We start from the raw sequence: 7,953 nt of genomic DNA on the forward strand, positions 1-7,953 counted from the left end.
ATACTGATACAGTCACTGGATACTGATACAGTCACTGGATACTGATACAGTCACTGGATACTGAAACTGTCGTAGGGGTACTGATACACTCACTGGATACTGATACAGTCACTTGATACTGATGCAGTCACTGGATACTGAAACTGTCGTAGGGGTACTGATACAGTCACTGGATACTGATACAGTCACTTGATACTGATACAATCACTGGATACTGAAACAGTCACTGAATACTGATGCAGTCACTGGATACTGATACAGTCACTGGATACTGAAACTGTCATAGGAGTGCTGATTTAATCATTGAAATGTATATACAGTTACTAGAACAAGTAACCATGCAGACAGCAGAGATTTTTCAAAACTCAAACTTAACTGGTCAGTATGATCAGTGAAGGGCTGTGATCATAACGAGGACATTATTGTTACTCTACAGGAAATAAACACATGAGTTGGAGAGAAACAAAACGAACATAAAGTCAGCAAATATGTGTAAAGCTGGTGTGTTACTAATAAGGAAAGGAAAGTATACGTAAATTCACATTACGCTTCGCACTGGTCATTTGTCTGACGAAAGTGACTGTGCAGTCATTGAAACGTTACACTCAAATCACTCAGGATGTTTTCGACACATACTTGGCATGGTAGCACTATTAAGTTGGTATCAGATCCACTGTAGCTCTTTTTGCTTCCCCGTCTCACACATGTGTAGACCGACCATGTAGATAGAAGGACATTAACGTAAAATCAAACGATCATTTCAGTGAACGTTCGTTACAGTAACTGAAAATCTTATATAACCCGTCAATATGGGTTTTTTTAACATACGTAAAACGGAATAATTTATTTCACTATCATTGTCACCGAGAACTTTCACAAGAGAATATGAACATCTAAACGAAAATGTTATTATAACACACACACACAACCCCAACCCACATCCCCTCCTGCAAAAAAAAAAATAAAAATGAAACATACACAAAAGAAGTATAATTGATGTCACGATCTCAAAAATTAACCCAGGGAAATATCAGCCAATCTAATCAATATCGAACAACGAAATTTCAAATTATTCTTCAAGAAAATAAAACATTTCTAAATTAAATTATGATGGAGACCTTAAAATATGCCGTAGGTCATTCCCTTTGGGGTCTCCATGCTGTAAGAATCACGGAAATCGTGTTCTGGATCAGAACCTTCAATTACGGACATATCGCTACTTTCGATAAATGGGAAATTTCTAACAGATAAAAAATGTCACTATTTTCCTTCAACTTAGCGGTTAGTGGGTATAAGGTCAGGCTGAATTAAAAAGTACTTGTCTTATCACTGGCCTCACGTGATCAGGGGATGATCATCAAAGATATGGTTAAGGAAAATCTTGCTATTTAAAGCAAAAACGTCATCAAAATATCTAAACGGGAAATTAAAAGATTGATAAGATTTTGCTGACAAGATGGAATCAATCTCTTTACAAATAGTAGAGATGGATAGAATTAATATCAATATATGTGTTTCAGTGGTTTTTTTAAAAAAATATATTGTTAAACTACTAGACAAGATATTGTCAACCAAGAACATATTCATTCTAAAACACTACCCTCTTAACGCTTCTACGAGACCACTGTTAATCCTTCCTCACAAAGGAATTTCCTTATTATGATACAATACACAGAAGGAAATACACTGTAGTTAATTTCTAGTTAATATAAAGTTTTCATTAGATAATACGATACACAAAGGGAATAGGATAATTTCCTGTTAATATAAAGTTTATTTACGTGAACCTATGTTTCTGGAAAGGTTGTTCGTTGTTTCCAGTGACGTCATCCATTATGGATTAGTCGCCATTATACCTGGTACATACCCGACATGGCCTACTTATTAGGTAAGTCAGACATGGCTTGAAAAAAATACATCAAAATCGACATATATTGATTTGTGTCATGTTTGATGAGGTAATCGTCGCATGGAACAGATCCGCGAGTTATTTCCCCTTTCACATACCGAACATCGACTTATTCGTGTGCTCGCTACTGGCTGAATGTATTGAATTCATAATTTCTGCATTTTCTTCGCAACAATTTCATTTATAGAATCTCCTACACATTGTGAGATAACTGTAGATTATGTTCCGTGTTAGTGAACCGTCCTTGTCTGTATTGTAACCGTTGTAAAAAAATTTTTTTTTTTTTTTAATAAACTATAAGTGACATGTAAAACAGCATTAATGAACAGGGTGTATATATCTAAGGTAGTTTAAATCATACATCGTGTGATTAACTTACCAATGCTACAGGTTTGAGGAAGTCAAGAATTTCATGCAAATCAATGAAAATGTATAGCCTTGCTATTTTCAAAAACAAATTGATCGTAACCGTGATCTTCATTCAAGGCTACAGAGGTCTTGACGAGTCTGTCAATTTGTTTACAGGACTGTTATTCAACTCTAGATTTTCACATGTCCGTGACTTGGGATGTGGCTCTCTTTGTTAATTTTATTGTCCGCACCGTGTAAGCTATTAAGCAAGTCAATTTGAAATGCAATCAAAGGTTTGGACTAATGAATTATCGGGCAAGGACGTAGTACACATAAAAATGATTTTATTATGTTGAAACGTCCGGTTGAATTTTATTTGGAACACATGGGCATTATACACCTACACACACATTTTCGAGCACGGTGTTAGTAAACGTTAAATTAAAAGGAAAGATATTGTTACATTCATATAAATAACTTTTGTATGGACGATCTGCCCACACCACTTCCATACACTAGACAATGCTTGGGTGGTACACTCGAGTCACAACGCATTTGAGAAAACTGACCCGTCTTCCATGCCAGATGGCACTGTTTGTCTAAGACTTCTAAATCGTATCATGAATTAAAATTTCGAAAGCATCCGTCCTTGTTCCGGCGAAGACAGTGGTGAGAACGTGAGCGACCTTGTCTAAAGAATGGACTTTTCTCCTGAAGCACCCGAATTTTTATCGTGTAGAATTCGTGAATAAAAAAAACATATTTCATGTGTCGTGACAAGAACCTGCAGATACGTTAACGGTGCAGTATTAGCATGGGTTAACCTTAGTCAAGTATGTTAAGGTAGCACCTCTGTAAATCGGTTTTAAAAGTAACACAGAGAAGAGAAATCTATACGTACATTCTCAAACAATGTCAAATCTACAGCATTATTACTAGTCATTTTGAGAATTGAATTTGTCGTGGCATTTATGGTATTACATAAATGACATAGCTTTCCAGACAGATATCTTTGCATGAATTGTTCAAACTATGTGTATGTTGTAGGCAAATGTGAATCCCAGAAATAGGAAACTAGAGGATTTTGTTTCGTTTCACGACAACAAATTAACATCACAACTAGTTTTATACCCTCCAATGATCTCTATTCCATGTGCATAGTTGGTATAATATTGAAAAGTATATGTATTGAATTTTCAAGTGTATATGTGTTTATATTGTATTAAAATGTCGTCATGATGACCTCGTGTAAATAGAAATCGCAGTGGCCGATAAAATATAAACTTGAAAAAACACTTAGATTTTCAGCATAAGCGATTCCATTGGTTGTTATAAGAATGACGTCATATAAATTTAGTATATGTATTGTGTAAGTAGAATTGGTATATAAAGATAAATGTATCAAATCATGAATCGTCCTTATAAGTAAGATTGACGTCATATGTACAGCATTATGTGAATAGATCATTGGCATAGTGACAGTAAGAATAATACATGTATCATTAGTATAAGTAAGAATGACGTCATAAAAATATGTGTAATATGACGTCATTTTCATCTGTGTATATCGTGTTGTTGTATGTTCATTGTATTCGATAAGTATGAAGACTCCAGAAACAAAGGAACTTGATGTTAATTATATTCGTGTTTGTGTGGATAACAGTTCAATTATACTGCCAATTACTGTATGTAATAAAGTGAGAATTTATCTCGAAGTGTTTGTTATCGAGGCTGCTGACAGGTTAATCGATTCCTGACTATCTGGCATTTTTATTCTTGTCTTATCGTCGACAAGTAACTCACGCGCGTTTCCCTCTGTGACGGAAACTTAGAAATATATCTTAATACGAAATTCATATCAATAAAACTGCAATATTAAAGTAGTTTATACGGTACTAACAGACCCGCAGGGAAGTATCTTCCGTACGTTTCATCGAGATGCGGCAGTTTGATATTCAATTTGGGAGCTGACACGTGCAGTTCGTTACGGATCATGGAGCACGTTCTTGGACACATATTGTGGGTCTATTTGAATTAAACTCGTTAGATTAGCCGTCCTTAACTGAGGGGTCAACCAATGGCGGCAGATCGAACAGTGGTGTGGTCGTCTAATAATTGTTCATAAAGCAATAATTTACAAGGCTGTTTATTAATCCACTTTAAGCTTCATTAAATTGATCTCTTTTGTGTAAAATATGACTGTGGTTTTTCTCCTGATTTCTTGTACTATTGAAATAGGTAAGGTCAAGCATGACAGATAAATCATATTTCTATCATTTACGTATGGACCTCTAGAGTGATTAAAAACTTTACACTAGGACGCCACATTATAAACATCTGCTCTTGCCTACATTGTGTATCCATGCTACAGTTTATTATACATCGCCGACCCACTTTGTCATACGGGCGACTCGCAGCCGTATCCTGGCCGACCGCATCTACATGAAGGCTGACTATCGCGTTTGTCACGTGGCCGACCTGTACACGATACCTGTTACCTGTATCTGTCACATAGCCGACCTGTACACGATACCTGTTACCTGTATCTGTCACATAGCCGACCTGTATCTGACAAAGAGCCGACCTGTATCTGTCACACAGCCGACCTGTACATGATACCTATCACCTGTATCTGACAAAGAGCCGACCTGTATCTGTCACATAGCCGACCTGTACATGATACCTTTCACCTGTATCTGACACATAGCCGACCTGTATCTGTCACATAGCCGACTTGTACATGGTACCTGTCACCTGTCTCTGTTGCTTAGCCGACTTGTACATGTTATCTGTCACCTGTATCTGACATATAGCCGACCTGTATCTGTCACATAGCCGACCTGTATTTTTCACAAATTTGACATGTATCTGTCACATAGCCGACCTGTATCTGTCACATAGCCGACGTGTATCTGACACAGAGCCGACCTGTATCTGTCACAAAGCCGACCTGTACATGATACCTATCACCTGTATCTGACACATAGCCGACCTGTATCTGTCACATAGCCGACTTGTACATGTTACCTGTCACCTGTATCTGTTGCTTAGCCGACCTGTGCATGATACCTGTCACCTGTATCTGACATATAGCCGACCTGTATCTGTCACATAGCCGACTTGTACATGGTACCTGTCACCTGTATCTGTTGCTTAGCCGACCTGTGCATGATACCTGTCACCTGTATCTGTCACATAGCCGACCTGTATCTGTCACATAGGCGACTTGTACATGTTACCTGTCACCTGTATCTGACACATAGCCGACCTGTATCTGTCACATAGCCGACCTGTATCTGACACAGAGCCGACCTGTATCTGTCACATAGCCGACTTGTACATGATACCTATCACCTGTATCTGACACATAGCCGACTTGTACATGGTACCTGTCACCTGTATCTGTCACATAGCCGACTTGTACATGTTACCTGTCACCTGTATCTGACACATAGCCGACCTGTATCTGTCACATAGCCGACCTGTATTTTTCACAAATTTGACATGTTTCTGTCACATAGCCGACCTGTATCTGACACATAGCCGACCCATGGCGGAGTTGTACCTGTTACATGGGTGTCATCATGTTTGTCCCAAAACTGAAAAATCAGGTAAACATCTTTTTTTGGACAAACAGGATTTTGTATGTATAAGTCTGTAATGGCTAAGAAAACAAACCAGCAATTAATCTACCAAGAGTTTTATTTAAAATACAGGTAAATTTAGCACTACATACCACTATAATATAATGTACATTTTATATAATTATACAATTATACTTACAACATAATTTAACTTGGAAGGATGTGATATAGTATACATTTTATGTTCAGCAATAAAGTTCAGGACATAACTATAGAAATAAATGAAACTAATAAATTTACACAATTCAAAATAAAACGAAATCAGTCCATGTGCAACAGGTATGTGGCTCAGTCTCCGTAGTTGATGTAGTCGATGTTATTGTTTCGTAGGAGAGTTTTCAGTTGGATAAGACGGTCATTTAGCATTCTATAGCGACGTCTTTTCGGCAAAGGCAGTCCTCCAGCAGCACGTTGTAGGCGGTTAATGTAATTGGTAGCTTGAATGTCTTTCAATACTCTGAGGAATATGAAGATGTTCGGATGCGCAGGTGGGATCTTTTTCTTGGGTTTGCTATGCCATCCTTCCAAGTTGTTTGGAATAGGAGAAACTGGTCCCCGGTGTTGGTCTGTGTCCATTCGTCCTCTAGAATAATCTCTGTTGCTGAGGTTGGGAGCCTTGGTAGAAGTTTGGCTCTGCTGTGGTAGAGGGATGTCTTACACGATGTGTAGGTGGGTATCTGTTCCGCTAGTTGTCTAGTCTCCGGCTGTCCAGTTGTGCGTCTGTATTTTGGCAATTTCTTCCTCATAGATGGTTGGTACATGCTTTAGTTCCCCTTTGCACCTTTTCTTAATGTTGTTCATTGGCTTCTGTACTTCTCCTTCGAAGTGGTTGGGTGGATGGTTGTGTTGATGACCTAATTTTACTAGGATGTCATTGTGGTGGTGATTGTTGCAGGGCAGTTCCGAATGCAGCATCACCAGCAAGTGGTGTCTCGGTAGTTATTCTTCACCATGTAGCGACTCGTATCTGGTACATAATCGACCAGATCCGTAACGTGGCCTGTGATCGACCACATTTATCACAAACATGTGGCTAAAGCCAATTGTATGTTACTCTGGGGACAGCAGGGAATATCATTATACTCCAAAATAGTTGTCAGTTTTATTTTCTTTGGATTTACCTCACACCTGTACACGAATTAATGCTTTCATTTCAATGCGTAATGAAGTTTATTAACCGATCTGTAGACGGGGATAACTGACCCATCAGACATCAGTGACATGTGTCACAGAACTCCGCAAGTATCATTGGATTTAAAAATGACACGTTTTATGGATTGTTGGATGTCCGATCGTCCTACCTCCATGAAAGTTGGCGGTTTGTCCCGCCTATGAAATCAACCACAAACGTACACGTATGCGATATTAAGCGAGCGGTATCCCCGTGGGGTGCTATTTAAACGAGGAACAACGAGACCGATGATATTTGATGAGCAAAGCAGTTGCAAATAAAAAGCATTTTATCTTAAGGACAAACAGGGCATTCTGAGTATTTTGCTTGGATTTATTTTAACTTTCCCGAATCAGGACATGTTTACCGAAAATAAATTTCCACGTGTCTCGTAATGTTTGGAAGCTTTCAGTAGAAATGAGAATCAAAAAAAAAATACCTACGGTTATTTTTACAGGTAAAGAAACACTAGAGTTGTCTGTCGTTTGTACTTGAAATATATATCTCAACACCAATCAGACTTATGAAAACAAATAGAATCTTTATATAGCAACCAATGGTGACCTTCGAGACAAGACAGGTGACGTCGAGATAACATTTAGAGAAAATATTATGCAATGCGAGATGATTTGCATCTCAGAGTTAAAAGACTTGATTGAACATGCCTGAGTGTGTGATTGTGTTAACTGATAAAAACCACAGAGTACTTTAGATGATATGAGATTACTAGTAATAGAAAAATAATATTGTAATAACTGATAACATCGCATGTGATATCCATCTCGTTTGTCTTTTATCGTCTTTTGTCCTAATCAAACATCCACTACTTAACTTGGAAATCTATTATAATATATATAGTAACAAAGTAATGACTTTGT

This window comes from Ylistrum balloti, unplaced genomic scaffold (genome assembly GCF_031769215.1).
Source record: "Ylistrum balloti isolate Yb309-2 unplaced genomic scaffold, AGI_CSIRO_Ybal_v1 Utg370686, whole genome shotgun sequence".
NCBI classification, from domain to species: domain Eukaryota; kingdom Metazoa; phylum Mollusca; class Bivalvia; order Pectinida; family Pectinidae; genus Ylistrum; species Ylistrum balloti.